Below are 15,907 nucleotides of genomic sequence, written 5' to 3'. Positions count from 1 at the left end.
CAAGGTATGTTCAACTGACAGTATCAACTCTGAGTCAGAAATTGGGCATAAAGCGTTATTTGTTTTCGTTGGTGAAGAATGCAACACTCCACAAATAATTTTCAGAAAACTTTATTTCAGTTCAATAAGTGGTTTCGTGTTATCATGTCTATCTTAAGATGGCTAAGGTTTCCAATTAAATTATTTTCGTCAGTCACATATCTTTCGCTTCTGCGCTGCACAAGAATAGCTGAATTTTAGCGCCACTTTATATTTTGTTTCGGTAGCAAAGCATGCTAATGTGATCGCATGTGATAGATATCAATGCCTGTCTGCACCCAACGATCTGTCAGACAGATCATTGTGTGAGAACAGGAGATTACGATAGATATGAGAAGTGCACAGAGCTGGAAGTTGCAATTTTAGATTTCAGCAAAATGCCTTAAATGTGGCCATCACACACATTTACGCAGAGAATGCATAACACGTGCAGGATATTACAGCAAATCTGGCGTGTGAAACGTGCTTGAATCGTTTGTTAGTTCAGGCTAGTGTTTCTTGTCCGTATGTGACATAGGGTAGAAATATCTCTGGAGTGAGTATTGCGTTCTGCGCATGTTGCCAGGTATGTCCACACGATGCCTCTTTTGTCTTGCACAAACTCATGCGTATAAAATTGTATGCAAGAAAATTTGTGGAAACAACGCGTGTATGCACTGAAGTTCTTGTGTATGCATGGACATTCATGTGTCCATACATTGTCTCTCTGCTATGAACTCCCTTCTTTGCTTGAAATCTTGTGTTGTGTTTATTGTTTTGAAAAGGCGTCAGAAAAAGAAAATGCAAAAACAGCTGCAGGTAATAATGTATATAAGCAATAGAGGTGCGAGAAATACAAAGTGATGACTACGTTTTGTATGCAAATTTCAGAAGGAAGTCACAACGAGATTTTAGATTTTGTGCTTGGGAATAAAATTTTGTTAGGCAGTTACTGGCAACTTTTATACTCGTTTGAATTATTTATTCCTCATTTCAAAATAAAGCATTTTAATTCTATCAAATTTGTAATTTGGAATAATTATCAACCAGTTTTCACCATGGGAAATGCCTAAGCTTCTAGTTAATAGCATACTTTGTTCCTAAGAAGTATTACAGTTTGTACCTGTTAGCATCTATAAATTCTGTTTTCATGTACAATTACGACCTGTTCCACATTCATGCAATTTTCTTGTATACTGGATCAAGGGAACATGAATAAATAAATAAAAATGATCATTCCTGAAACATAGAAATATTTAAGGGAGGTTCTTAGTCGTTATATGGAGGTTAATTTACATTCACTGTGTCATTTGTATTTAATCATGAAATATGATACGCAGATTAACTTCTTCAGACACGACAAGTTTGGAATTTCATAGATGCCAGAACCAACGACGACGGAGGTGATGTTTTCCAGTTTCGTATTTTTTGCATCTTCAGTGATGCTTCATTTCTATTTTTAGAAGTTAATTGAGGAGCTACATATACCCCATCACTTCTTTTGTTCAGATGTCAGGCTCCTCAGTTGTGCTTTTACGTCGCCATAGCATGAATATTTGATCACAGTTTTCATATGCACTTTTCATAAATTTTTGGCTTATTCTTCTCATTTTTCTGACTTCGTAACTTATAGTATTCTTTACAGATTCGTGATTGGAGACTTTTAATCTAATATGTGACACTCAGGTCAACACATCTCGAGTTTTTATTCAAATAACCTTACGAAGCTGCATTCCCCACGACTTTTTCCTTTGCCTGTAATCATCTGTAGACTTATGTGTGCTTCCTTTTGTGTCAATAGACATTACTGAACATCAGTGGCATTACATCATAACCTCAAAACACTTCATAATCAAATACATATGGGCTCTACCTATCTATCGTCTGGTAAAAAGTGCAAAGATATGCATCGAAAGTGGATAGCAGTGTGCTTTACGCGTAGACCATAGATAATAAGGTCTATGACTTTACACACGGCCTCTATTCCCAGGAAATTTATGTGCATGTGTAAAGCTGAACACAAAAAAGGCATGGGGGCACCTTTAAACTACGAGTGTCACGTGATCTTGGGGCGATGCTGTTTGTTTGTGCTTGTGACAGACTTAGAAACATCTAATTTACACATATTTGTTGGGTCGTCACCATTTGTTTATTCGCAACAGCAATGGAGAATTACTGTAGCTGTTACAGGTGCAAAGCTTAATTCATGAAACGAGAAAAAGTTGGTGTTGTATGAATACTCTGACGAACCAATATCATACTGTGCTGTTTTGGTTGCATTTCGAATAAATGTTTTACATCTATTACTATGTGTGCAAAATGTGTAGAACTGTTGCGCAAAATCTTTCGTTACCTGCTGCATTCATTTCTTAGCATTTGTACACATAAAAGGCAAGAAACCCACAACTCGAAAAAAGGCCTTTTCTTTTGATAGAGATGAACCTAAAAAAAGAGTGGTAAGAGTTAGACTTTTTTCCATTGTTAAGGAAAACTGAATATGGATATAAAAGTGTATTCTCGTGTGTGCATGCATATACGCTCGCATTCATATGGGATACGTATGTTGTTTTGTGTGTTTGAGATAGACAGAGAGAGAGAAAATTGAAGGTAAACAGGAAGTTAAATATATCAATAGCAATGTGAAATGAATATCTGTGAAGTATGTGGAATCCAGAAATTATGACATGCTGTACTGAGTGGAATTTCATCATTTATTGCATATACATATTCTGCACATATATGGCGCAGAACACTTCTTTTATTTTTTTATCACAACAGTGACATTCTCACACCTCAATTATATATTCTGCTTTGCAAGTAAATCAGTCCGCAGCTCGTGGTCGTCAGGTAGCGTTCTCGCTTCCCATGCCCTGGTTCCCAGGTTCGATTCCCAGCGGGGTCAAGGATTTTCTCTGCCTCATGATGACTGGGTGTTGTGTGCTGTCCTTAGGTTAGTTAGGTTTAAGTAGTTCTAAGTTCTAGGGGACTGATGACCATAGATGTTAAGTCCAATAGTGCTCAGAGCCATTTTTCTTTGCAAGTAAATTAATAAGAAATCAACAGAGTGAATGTAAAACATGATAACGGGGAACAAAAATCAAGCATACACACACACGCGCACATACACACACACACACACATACACTGCAGTCAAAGTAATTCTTCAGCTGCCTTTTTGGAATGAACTTGAATTTATGGTCTTCACCATTTGACATTTGACAAATGACACTGATGACCTAAAATAAATGTTGTGGAGACAGCTGTATTGTAAGTTCATGCTATTTTCATTGTGTTGACGGGGAGGAGGGTGGGAGCAGAAGGAGAGTGAAATGCGTCATACATATTTTTAATATTTGGGGTACATTTGGCTTTGTAGTACATTTAACTAGCGATGTGATTTTTATCAGTTTTTCTTAGTCTGCAATGTAGTGGGAGAAAGTACATTAAAGTTGCTAAATAAATAAGTCAAAGCGTTAGCAGTAAGCAAAATTGTGCTCTAGTGTACAGAAATAAGGAAAATAAATATACAAAAACTGCAGAAAAACGATGAAGAAGCACGTGGTATAATCGCTAATGTGTGGCAAATTCAGTATTTTTTGAAACAATTTCATTGACTTGCTAGTAAGCCATTTTGTAATACTATCACAGCAAAACTTTAGCACAATGAACATAGCAATATGATAAAGTTCCGTGTAAAACCCAAAGATAGTGGTGGCTGTTCCAGACATCAAAAATTTAGTGCTAAAGGGCTGTGACACTTGTCACAAAGAAGCAAAAATGCCTCTTTATTTTTCTCTCCTGAAATAGAGTGTCCAATTTATCAAGGTATTAATTGTAAATTGTTATGATGTTTATGATGCATCTATACGAAATCCATGGCACCTAAAAACATAATTTGTTTGTACTAACGATGTAATGACGTTTTTAATGTACAAGGCTCTTTACAGATAAACCTATGGCATCCACAGATTACGTGACCGGGGTGGCTATGCATGTTGACAACACAAAACTTGTTCTGCGCATCTGAATGCTCACACTAGAGATATTTCTGTTCTATGGTATGTGCACAGAGAATTTAAAAATGGCAGATAAACTACAGTGCTCTAAAGAGTTTGTCAGTACCAGAAAACAAAAATCGATTAAAAGATTCCACATCTTTATTTTCTTTATTCTAATCACTTCCAAAATTATTATATCTCCAGTAAATGAACACTCATTAAACTTCAAGGAGATACATACAATTATTAGGTTATGAAAAAGATTATCTTTTTCGTTCGTTATCTAGGTCCAGAGATATTCTAACATGTACTTGCTCTCCTGTTTACGCCGCCACAAAGCTCCTCCCCACCTCCTCCATAGAGAGGAGTACTGATGTCGAATTGTTATGCCTACCTGCATCTGGTCTTCATTGAATGTAGGAGGTCCTGAAGACGTGCGTATGTCTAAGGCAATTGACTCCATTAGCACTATTGGTGAAGTAAGAGTTGTAGGTGAAGTAAGAGCTGAGGCCGCTGTTACAGAGGCTGATATAGGCAGAGACGGCCTGACTGCAGTCATTGGCTGACAAACTGGTTATTGGTATTCAGCCTCTTCTGACAGTGATATATATGTTGCTTTGATTATGAATGAACTTGCATAGTGTGGCCAGATCGTTGAACAGGGCTGACTTAAACTAAACTGACCTGTCATCACATCTGTCAGGCACCACAGGCTTGATATCCTCATACTCAAGGATGCTCTTGCCTCGGCTTTTGGGGTGATGTCCATGACAGGAGCAGTATCAACCCATCTGGTAAACCTGTCAATATGCATGAGAATATATCTGAATCGTTGCACTGTTGGTAGCGGCGCTGATGTCTGTGTGCACATATGAAAATGGGCATGTTGTCTCCCGGAACAAACCAACCAATTTATGAACATGACGTCCTACTTTGGCCATTTGGCAAGGTAATCATGTTTTACCCATTAAGTAACAATCCCGTTGCACCCCCAGCCACACATATCTGTCTGTCAGAATGCCAGAGCTAGCCTATGAACCGCATCAAACACTCGTATTCTACAACTTGCAGGTGCAAAGAGAGGAATTAGGCTTTGAGAAACGTCACACCAAATGATAAAGTCACCCAATGGTAATTGTTTTAACTGCAGCCCCAACTTCTGTATCATTAAGAACCTCTGTAGTTTTCTATCTGTTTTCTGTGCCACAGCTACCTGTGTTAGATGCCCATTTCTTGGGAGTGTATTGATTCTGGAGAAGCTGTCCGCTACCTTGCTGTACACTTCCCTCAGGTAACGAATGTCAGTTTTCAATTTTGTCACGAACTCCAGATGGGGAAACTGTCGAAGAGACAAGGAGTTGTGTGAGTTGTTAAGCGCCAAGGAGATAGGTTTACGATTTATGCAAACAGTGAAGTGGTGCATCTGAACTTGCTTTTGGAAGTGCCTGATTGCTTCACAGACTGAAAAAAGTTTCTGATCATAGACACTCCATCTCATTTGTGCCTCAGACAACTTCTGAGAGAAACAAATCGAGCAGCTGCCGTGACATATTTATCTTCTGCTGTACCACTACCCCTATAACAATCTGACTAGTGCCAACGACAGCTGCTAGTGGTGTTAAAGGTATGGGATGAGCCAGAAGTACCATTTCTGGCAAGGATGATTTAACTTTGTAGAACGCAGCTAACATCTGGAGTCCATACAATAGTGTGCTGTCTCTGTGAATTGCTGCCTGAAAGCACTGCGGTGAGTGGTGCCTGTAACTCAGCCCAATGTGGTAACGATGTCTGTAAGACTTGACCATTCCCAAAAACTGGCATAACTGCTTACATATTTCCGAAACGGTAGTTCTTGTAATGAGTCTACTGTAGATTGCTAGGGTTTAATTCCTTCTGGGGTTATCTGATGTTCTAAAAATCCACTCCTTCTTTACGAAGGACACATATGTCTTTGTTTATTTGCAATCCATATTTAGCAAGTCTTCCAAAAATTGCTTGTACGTTGTTTTTGTGCTCAGAAGCAGAAGTAGAAAAAAATCAACACATTTTCTGTATATGCAAAAGAGAAATTCACGCGTTTAGGAGTTAATCGACAGATTGTAGCCATGTTTCTGTGGTATTTTCACAGCTAAACGGCATTCACACATATCCAAATAGGCTGAAAGGTGTGATAATTGCAGGCTTTTTCTGGGGCTACTGGAATCTGATATGCCTTCTGAAAATCAGTAATGCCGAACACCTTGGAATCTGCCACTGTGGTCGTAAAATCACGCAAATTCAGAACTGGTTAGCGATCTGGTGTGGTACATGCTTTCAGGACATGGTAATCACCACAAGGACACCATGACCCATTTTTCTTTAGTAAAAGGAGGGGTGACGACTCAGTCTGTCAGAACGTCTAATAACCCACATTACAATTAATTACTCAAATTCCTTTTTTGCAGCTGCATGTTTATCAGGAGCTAACCGACATGCCTTGTAAACTACTGGTGGATGTGACATTGTAGGTATATGCTGAATGGTATTATGCCATAGGTGTACTTTTGCTGTGGTAATTGTGAACAGTGCAGCATTTTGCAGCATTCTGAACTGTCCATGTACACTTTGTTGTCCATCTGCGATAGTGCATCGCATATAGGTACAGTGATATGATGGCAGTAAAAGAAATCAGTTCCGAGAATGGGTTCAGTGACATCAGCAATCACGAAAGTCCATCTCAATTTTCGTGAAAAACCCAGACTCACATTTGTCTCTTCATTGCTGTATGTAGGAGTATTTGGTTCATTTGCTGCCATTAGCCATGATCGTAGGGAAAAACGATTAATTTCGTAGCAGGAAGGGCTCTGACATCCGAGCCTGTGTAAAGTAAATATGTATATTCGTATACATGTCTTTGATGGCAAGTCGGGGTGATGTGGAGATACTGTGAAGTCTAAAGTGCTTTCTAGTCCACCTCCAGCCAGATATATCGACAATGCAAGATACCATGTGGTTATAGCTTAATGGAGCGCTATTATCACGTCAGGTTGTCTAGTCACACACCAGTGGAGCGACCAGCCATGGTAAGTCCGATCGCTGTACTCGACTGGGTAAGCACATTGCTGATTACATTTTCGCGCCTGCTACCCGAAGCGTGCGTAGTACCAGCACAGTATCTCCTACTGGCTACCGTCAACTAGTGGCCTGTGTCGTCCTTTCGATTGTGTGCCAGTGGAAGTGTTTGGAACCACACAGATTTGCTGTAGGAGAGCGTCGAAGTTGCGTTGTAGTGCACTCAACTGTTCCTCTAGTGGGAGTTGTTCATCTTAAATGTCTGCCTCTATACTCTTCACGCTGTGTTGCCCAATTTGTGAAACTTCTCTTGTGTCTGAGAGCGCCAGCGCGTGATGAAATTGGTCTGCTTTTAGTAGCTGTGAGTCGAACGAAGAGGAGGCGCCAGAATTCATTGCACACTTGACTGCGAAAGATAACTGGTCCAACCAAACTCGCCTAAGTGTAGCTTTAGAAACCTCAGTTGCAGAAACCAGCGAACACAGGTGTTACCGAAAGACAGGAGCAATCTCGTCTCCCTTTATTTTTCTTTGCAGCACTTGCCAAATGAGAATATCCGCTGGCTTGCGCAATCATTGGAGTTCTGGAGGCATATTGTGCATTACATCTGCTAGAAACAATAATGTTTGTGAATCCAGTGCTCCCACGGTGATTACTAATTGTGTGGCATCGTTCAAAAGAGAGCTCGAGAAGTCGCAACCGAAGATATGACTGCTGCGGCATATACGGCGGTGCAATTAATTTACTACCCTTCGCATCCGAAATGTTCGTGACTAGCTCGGATATTAACTTCGGCTGTGGATCAGTCTGAAGTTTTTCTCCCGTTCCTGATGTGCGTTCTGCAAGTATAGAGTCCGCTCTGGTAAGCAAACAGATTTCGCTCTTGATTGATTTGTTTTCTGCCACAATAGAGAGCATCACTTGTGGGTGCTACACTTCACAATTGATTAAAATATTCTGTAACTTAATTCTCTTTGTTTTAATCAATTCCGAAATCCTCATATTTCCAAAATGCGATGACACATTAAACTTCAAGGGCATTGCATAAAATTAACAGGTTACAAAAAAACAACAAATATTCTCTTTATCGTCTTTCATCAAGCTCCAGAGATATTCTACCACACGACTGCTCACCTGTTCATGTCACCACACGTTCATTGCTGAATTTATTGAAATGTTTTGGAGTCACACATGCCTGTGCAAAATTAAGAGCAGGGAAAACAGTGATTTAAATAAGAAGTCCGCTGTTTCTAATGCTTTAATAGAGGAAATACGATTGGTTGGCTTATGACAAACAGTGAAACTTTAATAATAATGAATAAAAAATTGTCCACCACAAAGTAGCGAAATCTGTTCGACCCAATTCTGGGAAGAACAAAATATAACTTCCATGATTGTGGTATGTTAACCTCATCTGCTTTCTGAGTAATCAAGAAATACCGAGACCCAGTAAGAATACAAATGAGGATGGCCGAACCTATAATTTCTATGAATATTGTGAGTCTCAAACACATTTTAAACTGTAAAAATATTATCTGTAACTTTCAGACCTGATACATTACAGAATAGAGACATGTACACCTGAACCCCCCCCCCCCCCCCCCCCGTACCACTATCGTTAAACCGGCATTCCACATGCAACGAAAGAGGTTCGCCATAGCAAGTGACATGTCGGCTGATATGGTGGTGGCGCCGTGTGCTGCTGTTTACATGTACTCCTGTCAAAATTGTCACGGTACTGTTTCAATACAGTCATTATCCATACAGACATTGGTGTTGTCACTTACATAACGTTTTAAGAACTGAGTCAAGAATTCTTTGAGAAGAAGATAAAGTAAAAGTGTTGAACTGGGAAATAGAATTTACATACAAATGCCGACAATTCTTCCGGATTGTATGGCCGTGGTCCATGGACCTCTTCTATCCTTGACGTTTCGTCCAAAGCTACGCTGGACATCTTCGGAGGTGCTCCTGGTTGTGGTGAGTCTTGCCAACTGAGCCCATGCCATCTTGTGTTGCGGCACTTCTACGTGCTCATGGGAGGCCCTAATGATATTAGGTTGGTGTACCAGTCTCTTTGACTCTTCAGTTTATCGCGAAATGTTAAATGTAGTCAGTACTAAATTTTGGAGCTTTGCTTCATACAAGTGCATAAAAGACACTGTAATATAACTGATATCCTTTATTAAAAGTAGGGGTTCCAGAACTCAGTGAGGAAAAATAGGAACACTTGAACTGTAACTGACTTGTTTAAAAATTGTATTTAGTGCTTATTTTCTTCATGATAAACTCAACATAATAAATAGGAGTATTCTTTAGTTGAGTATAAAATTCTTAACACTTTTTATTAGGCAGTGCAGTCATATAAAAATTACTGCAATCCATTAAGGACAAAATGTTAATATCATCAAAATCAAACCATTTATTTACATATTTCAGACACACTTTATATATCTGTCTGCATTCTTGCAGTTGTGTTTGTCGCCTGGGATAGGGTCTCCCAATTTATCTAGCACTGTTGCACCTTATGACCAAAAAATATATCACTTATCTTATACGCTAACTCCCCTTTATTTTCTCCATCAAGTGGTATACTTCACAAACTGTCAGTTCATTCTTTCTAAGTTGAGTACTCCCTTGAGAAACAGTCAGCCAAATGGGGGGAGAACTGAAGATGTATTTTCACCAATAGAAGTTCTTAAGTTGTTTTTCGGAACCAGACACACCTATTAATTTTGTAATGAAGTTGGGACAAACTTCCACACTACAAAAGTATGATATAATTGCAGGAACATTTTTCAGTAATCTTTCTGTGTCAGGCTCTAGACTTAACCACATTGTAAGTAGATGTCTCAACAATGCAGTGTATTCTGTATAAATAAATCGCAAGAAATCTTTCAGCTGAGATACACTTTTACTGAATTTGAGAAATAGCTGGACGTCTTAATTACTAACATTTCAATATCTATGGACAAAGAATTCATACCAGATTTACAGCAATTATGGATTTAATGTGTGCAGGTGATTGATTTCACTACGCCAAGTTAACTGTTTTAAGTGAACATATGCAGAGATTTTCTTCCCTTAATTTGTGTTTGTCCACAGTAAAACTTGAAACCTAGGTTATATGCATTTCCTGCAACTGGCTGCAGTTCTGGAAATTCTTCTTCCTAAAGTGAACAGTACACTCCTATTCTGGAGTGTGCTATTTAGAATATATTATTTACTTTTTGTGGGGTTTTTCACTTTCCTATCCACTCAGTCATATATTCTGGTGTGTGCTGGTTCGAATACATAATTTACGTTTTGTATGGTTTGTCACACTGTCATCCATTTTGAACACACTGCTTCCACATAGAAATCAGTTGTAAAATGTAAAATACACTGTGGCTTGCGATAAAGTGTTGAGCCTTGTCCTGAAATGAACAAAACCATGTGCCTTCTGGCATGGAATGGAAAACCACAACACAGTTCTGCTTCTGATGTCACATCCATTTCAGCTACCATAAACTGGTCGCCCTAGTGTGCGAAACATAACATACATTGTAAAATTTGGATGATTAAAAAATATATTATACCTCACGTCCAAAAGGTTGTACTGTACCCAAACAAAACCAGAAAAATGTCTGTCAACCCTAATTAAGGGCTACACTCAATATGCTACCATGACAAACATTGTTACTTCCTTCCTTAAATCCACTGAGCAAGTGTTTAAAGAGCATTCAAGTTACCCGTACTAGAATCTGGTTATCTGAGTGTACTGCCAGTAGTGCATTAATTTTCACCATTTTTAGAATGAGGTGAACTGCTGTGAAACTAGAAACTAAAAATCATTTTTAACTATTTAAATAGTACTTACTTGCTCACAAATAATATTTATCCATCCATCATAGAATAGAAGCATCATATAATTCCACCAAGAAAATTTATCGTTATGTGCTCATAACTACATTGGCAAAACCTTTATACAGCGAAGTTGCACATCATACCACTGCAGCATAGTATACTATACTCAAAACAACATGTTTTAGGCTAGGCGCAAATTGAGACACGTTTAGCGCGTGTGGCGCGACGCAACGCAGCGCGCATTTCTGTAACATCACTGGTTCAAATGGGACCGCACAAATTGCGACGCGCGCGGCGTTGTGTTCTTGCCACAGTTCCTCGCACCGCGCGCCACGCTAGTATTGCGGGAGGCGTGAGGCGGAGAGCGGTAAGGCAGTCCTGCCGTGTGTTCACTTCGGCTTGGCGCATATGGGCAGTGGAAGTATTGCCCATCCGAAAAGCACAGCCTTACTGTATAGTGAATTTAATTATCACTGAGTAGTGTTTCGTTTTTCGCCTTTTAAGCGCTCCATATCTTTTCGTTAGTATATGATAGTTTTCAGTTACCTGTACCTGTACACTTCTTTTGTTTTATTTACTCTTTTGTCAAGAACAGTGCACAGTTCAAAAACTGGTGAGCATGTGCCTATCATTCCACCTGAAGGGAATGGTCGTCATTATTTTAATACTGCTCAGATCAGGAGAAGGAATAAAATTCTTTGATAAGTTTCCATTCCAGTCGTTCAAAGTACGATGAGTTACGGGGATTAAACCAAAATTCCAGCAGAATTGGAGTTTTATTTTTGTGTGAATTGTTAACCTTTTCTCATTCGAAGAAGCATCACCACCTATGGCTAACGGCCAAATTTCTCTTGTTGATAGGTTTAATTTTACTTCATTTGCCAAAACACAGTGTAATTTGTACAGACTCATCTCACAGCAGCTATTGCGACAGAATTCTGAAACAGAGTGCCTCATTAAACGAGTAACTGGCAATCAAAGAGCTCAATAGCTTACGAAAAAGCTCATACATGTAGGTTTGCAGTAACAGAACATAAGAAATTTCATGTCTATTTTCATACTAGGAAACTCTTGTTTTACTAGTTGTCGATAACTCTTAAAAATTACACAGAGTGGAGTGAAAAAAATAAAAAGGGAAGTAGAACTAATGCTATATCTCTATAGATAAGGAAGTTCAATGTGTTTACAAATTGGCAAAATACTCTCTACCTTGTGTGATATCATACGCCAAACTCTCGTTTCGATGTCTCGAACTATACGCGTCTCAATTTGCGTTTAGCCTTAGAGAGATCCTTCAAATGGTGTACACACGAGTATAAATATGAAAAACTTCAAACCAAGTATGTTAGTTTCAGAGATGGTGGCCCCTTCTGACACTAATCGGTGGTGGGAGAAGGAAAGTATCGTCACAAAGTCAAAAAGTTTTTAACTTTTATGTCATGCTGAAAGTGAGGCCATTCAAGTGGTGCCACAGGAATTTGGGTGTTTCCACATGAATTCCAGTGATGGAAACTCGAGTGGAAGCCAATTTGAATCATATTTGTTGCATACCCACTTCCACATGCAAGTTACTCTCGGTCCACACACTGGTGGCAATGTTGGCACCACCACTAACGAATATTTATGGGTTGGGGCCCATCAAATGAATTTGTTTAGAGCCATTGTTATATGTATGATGCACAGATTTCGGCTGGTGCATTTGCAGCTTTGATCATAAATAATTATATTTTATAATTTCAAAACAAAAAATGAAATCACATAAAAGAATGTGATGGTCTATAACACTTCACACATATTGAAACTAGAAAGTATTAAATAAGGTATAAGTTAATATTTACCATACTTAAAATTTCATCAACTTGTTGTACTATTTTATTTATAATTATTGTTGTATGACTTATAGACATCAATTATTAGGGCATTTCATGCATGAAATCTAAGGGTAGCTTGATAACTTTCGTCATACATCAACAACAGATTCTGAGCTGCTTCTTCATATTACTGAGACCAAAATATAAAAAACAGATACGTCCTGGAAGGAAACTATACCTGGGAAAGTCACTTTCAAAGAGTTTTTGATATATTGCTACAGAAGACAGTTTCAAAACCTACATTTTCTTTTAAAAACACCCAGTAAGTGATATCACATCCAATAAATGTGACTTTGAAGGATTATGATGAAGTAATGTCCATTTTTTAAATGACATTCTGTAAGACAGAGTTTTAAAAACACCTCTAAGTTTCGAAAACATACATCTCCATTTTTAAAATATCTACTCAAGTGACATCACTGAAAGTGCCACAAATTTGCAAACCCAATATTTGTGATACCATTAAAACCCACAAGTCAATTTAAGGAAGATTTGAAGTACAGACAGATAAGTATGTGGACAAAAAACTTTTAATTGGAAAAAGCAAATTATATTATAAAAAATATTCAAATATGACATTCCATTCTCGCTTCACACTATGTGTGCCCTTTGTATCAGGTCTTTTGATGTAGTACTCACCCACTGATTGTGGCTGTAGTTGCACATATTGTACATTGCAATACTTTTTCTCAGTAGCTCGACTGGTGAACTCTCACATACTGTTAAATTTCCTTTTGTGTTTAAAAAAAACTTATTAGTTACATCACAGACATCAACAGAAATTTTTCGAGGTGGGGGGGGGGGGGGCAGACAAGACAGTAAAATAATTTTTCCAGGGGCGATGGCTTGGGTTATGAGACTCTAAAATGTTATTTTTGGTAATAACGAGTTGTTCAGTTTTGAGACGTCATGTCATAAGAACTGAATTTTGAAGGTTACATTAAAAATTTATTATATCCCAGAGAATGGTTGGTTATCTCTTCAACATATGAATATAAATTCCAGGGGAGAGGGGGAAATGTTACTCTTGCTCTCCCTCCCAAGAATTACATTTATAATTTCATCCTTCGAATCTTCTTAGAATTTTTATTTTTTATTTTTTGCCAGCTGTTGGCAACGTAAATCTAATTCATCAGACCCTTGCTCCTTTTTCTTCTGACAAATTTTCAAGATATAAATTGCTTGGTCTATCTGCTTTTTCGCTTTTTCTACCTCTGGCAGTTGATGGGGTCTGGGATGAACAGGTGTTGCTGTAGACTCTTTTTCCCATTGTTTCACTATCAGCAGTATCAACTTCAGTTTCACTGGAAAAGGGTCCGAGAGAAAGACACATTGTTAGTATGTGGATACTGTATTTGACAATCTGAGAGAAACACACATTGTTAGTATATGGAAACTGTATCATGACAATTCCCCACATGAACCATGGATCTTGCTGTTGGAGGGGAGGCTTGCGTGCCTCAGCGATACTGATAGCTGTACCTTAGGTGCAACCACAATGGAGGGGTATTTGCTGAGAGGCCAGACAAACGTGTGTTTCCTGAAAAGGGGCAGCAGTCTGGATGATTGACTGATCTGGCCTTGTAACATTAACCAAAACGGTCTTGCTGTGCTGATACTGCGAATGGCTGAAAGCAAGGGGAAACTACAGCCATAATTTTTCCCTCGGCATGCAGGTTTGCTGTATGGTTAAATGATGATGCTATCCTCTTGGGTAAAATATTGAAGAGGTAAAATAGTCCCCCATTTGGGTCTGTGGATGGGGATTTCTCAGGAGGATGGACATCGTTATCAGAAGAAAGAAAACACGTTCTACGGATTGGAGTGTGCAATGTCAGATCCCTTAATCGGGAAGGTAGGTTAGAAAATTTAAAAAGGAAAATGGACAGGTTACAGTTAGACATAATGGGAATTAGTAAAGTTCGGTAGCAGGAAGAACAAGACTTCTGGTCACGTGAATACAGGGTTATAAATACAAAATCAAATAGGGGTAATGCAGGAGTAGGTTTAATAATGAATAAACAAATAGGGGTATGGGTAAGCTACTACAAGCAACATAGTGCATACATTATTTTGGCCAAGATAGACACGAAGCCCACACTTACCACAGTAGTACAAGTTTATATGCCAACTAGCTCTGCAGATGACGAAGAGATTGATGAAGTGAATGATGAGATAAATGAAATTATTCAGATAGTGAAGGGAGACGAAAATTTATTAGTCATGGGTGACTGGAATTCGATAGTAGGGAAAGGAAGAGAAGGAAACGTAGTAGATGAATATGGAACAGGGGTAAGAAATGAAAGAGGAAGCCACCTGGTAGAATTTTGCATAGAGCATAACTTAATAATAGCTAACACTTCGTTCAAGAATCATGATAGAACGTTTCCAGCCTCTGTAGCCGAGCAGTTCTAGGCAGTTCAGTCTGGAACCACACTGCTGCTATGTTTGTGAGTTCGAATCCTGCCTCGGGTATGGACGTGTGTGATGTCCTTAGTTTAGTTAGGTTTAAGTAGTTCTAAGACTAGGGTACTGATGACCTCAGATGTTAAGTCCTATAGTGCTTGGAGCAATTTTTTTAACCATGAAAGAAGGTTGTATAAATGGACGAGGCCTGGAGATACCGGAAGGTTTCAGATATATTATATAATGGAAACACAGAGATTTAGAAACCAGGTTTTAAATTGTAAGACATTTCCAGTGGCAGATGTGGGCTGTGACCACAATCTATTAGTTATGAACTGTAGACTAAACTGAGGAAACTGCAAGAAGGAGGGAGTTTAGGGAGATAAACTGACTAAACCAGAGGTTGTAGAGAGCTTCAGGGAGAGCATAAGGGAACAATTGACAAGAATGGGGGAAAAATACAATAGAAGAAGACTGTGTAGCCCTGAGGGATGATGTAGTGAAGGCAGCAGCGGATCAAGTAGGTAAAAAGACGAGGGCTAGCAGAAATCCTTTGGTAAAAGAAGAAATATTGAATTTAATTGATGAAAGGAGAAAATATAAAAATGCAATAAATGAAGCAGGCAAAAAGGAATACAAACGTCTCAAAAATGAAATCGACAGAAGGTGCAAAATGACTAAGCAAGGATGGCTAGAGGACAAATGTAAGGATGTAGA

This window comes from Schistocerca gregaria, chromosome 2 (genome assembly GCF_023897955.1).
Source record: "Schistocerca gregaria isolate iqSchGreg1 chromosome 2, iqSchGreg1.2, whole genome shotgun sequence".
Lineage (NCBI taxonomy): Eukaryota > Metazoa > Arthropoda > Insecta > Orthoptera > Acrididae > Schistocerca > Schistocerca gregaria.
The sequence above is the reverse complement of the archived record's forward strand: the minus strand, read 5'-3'. Positions refer to the sequence as shown.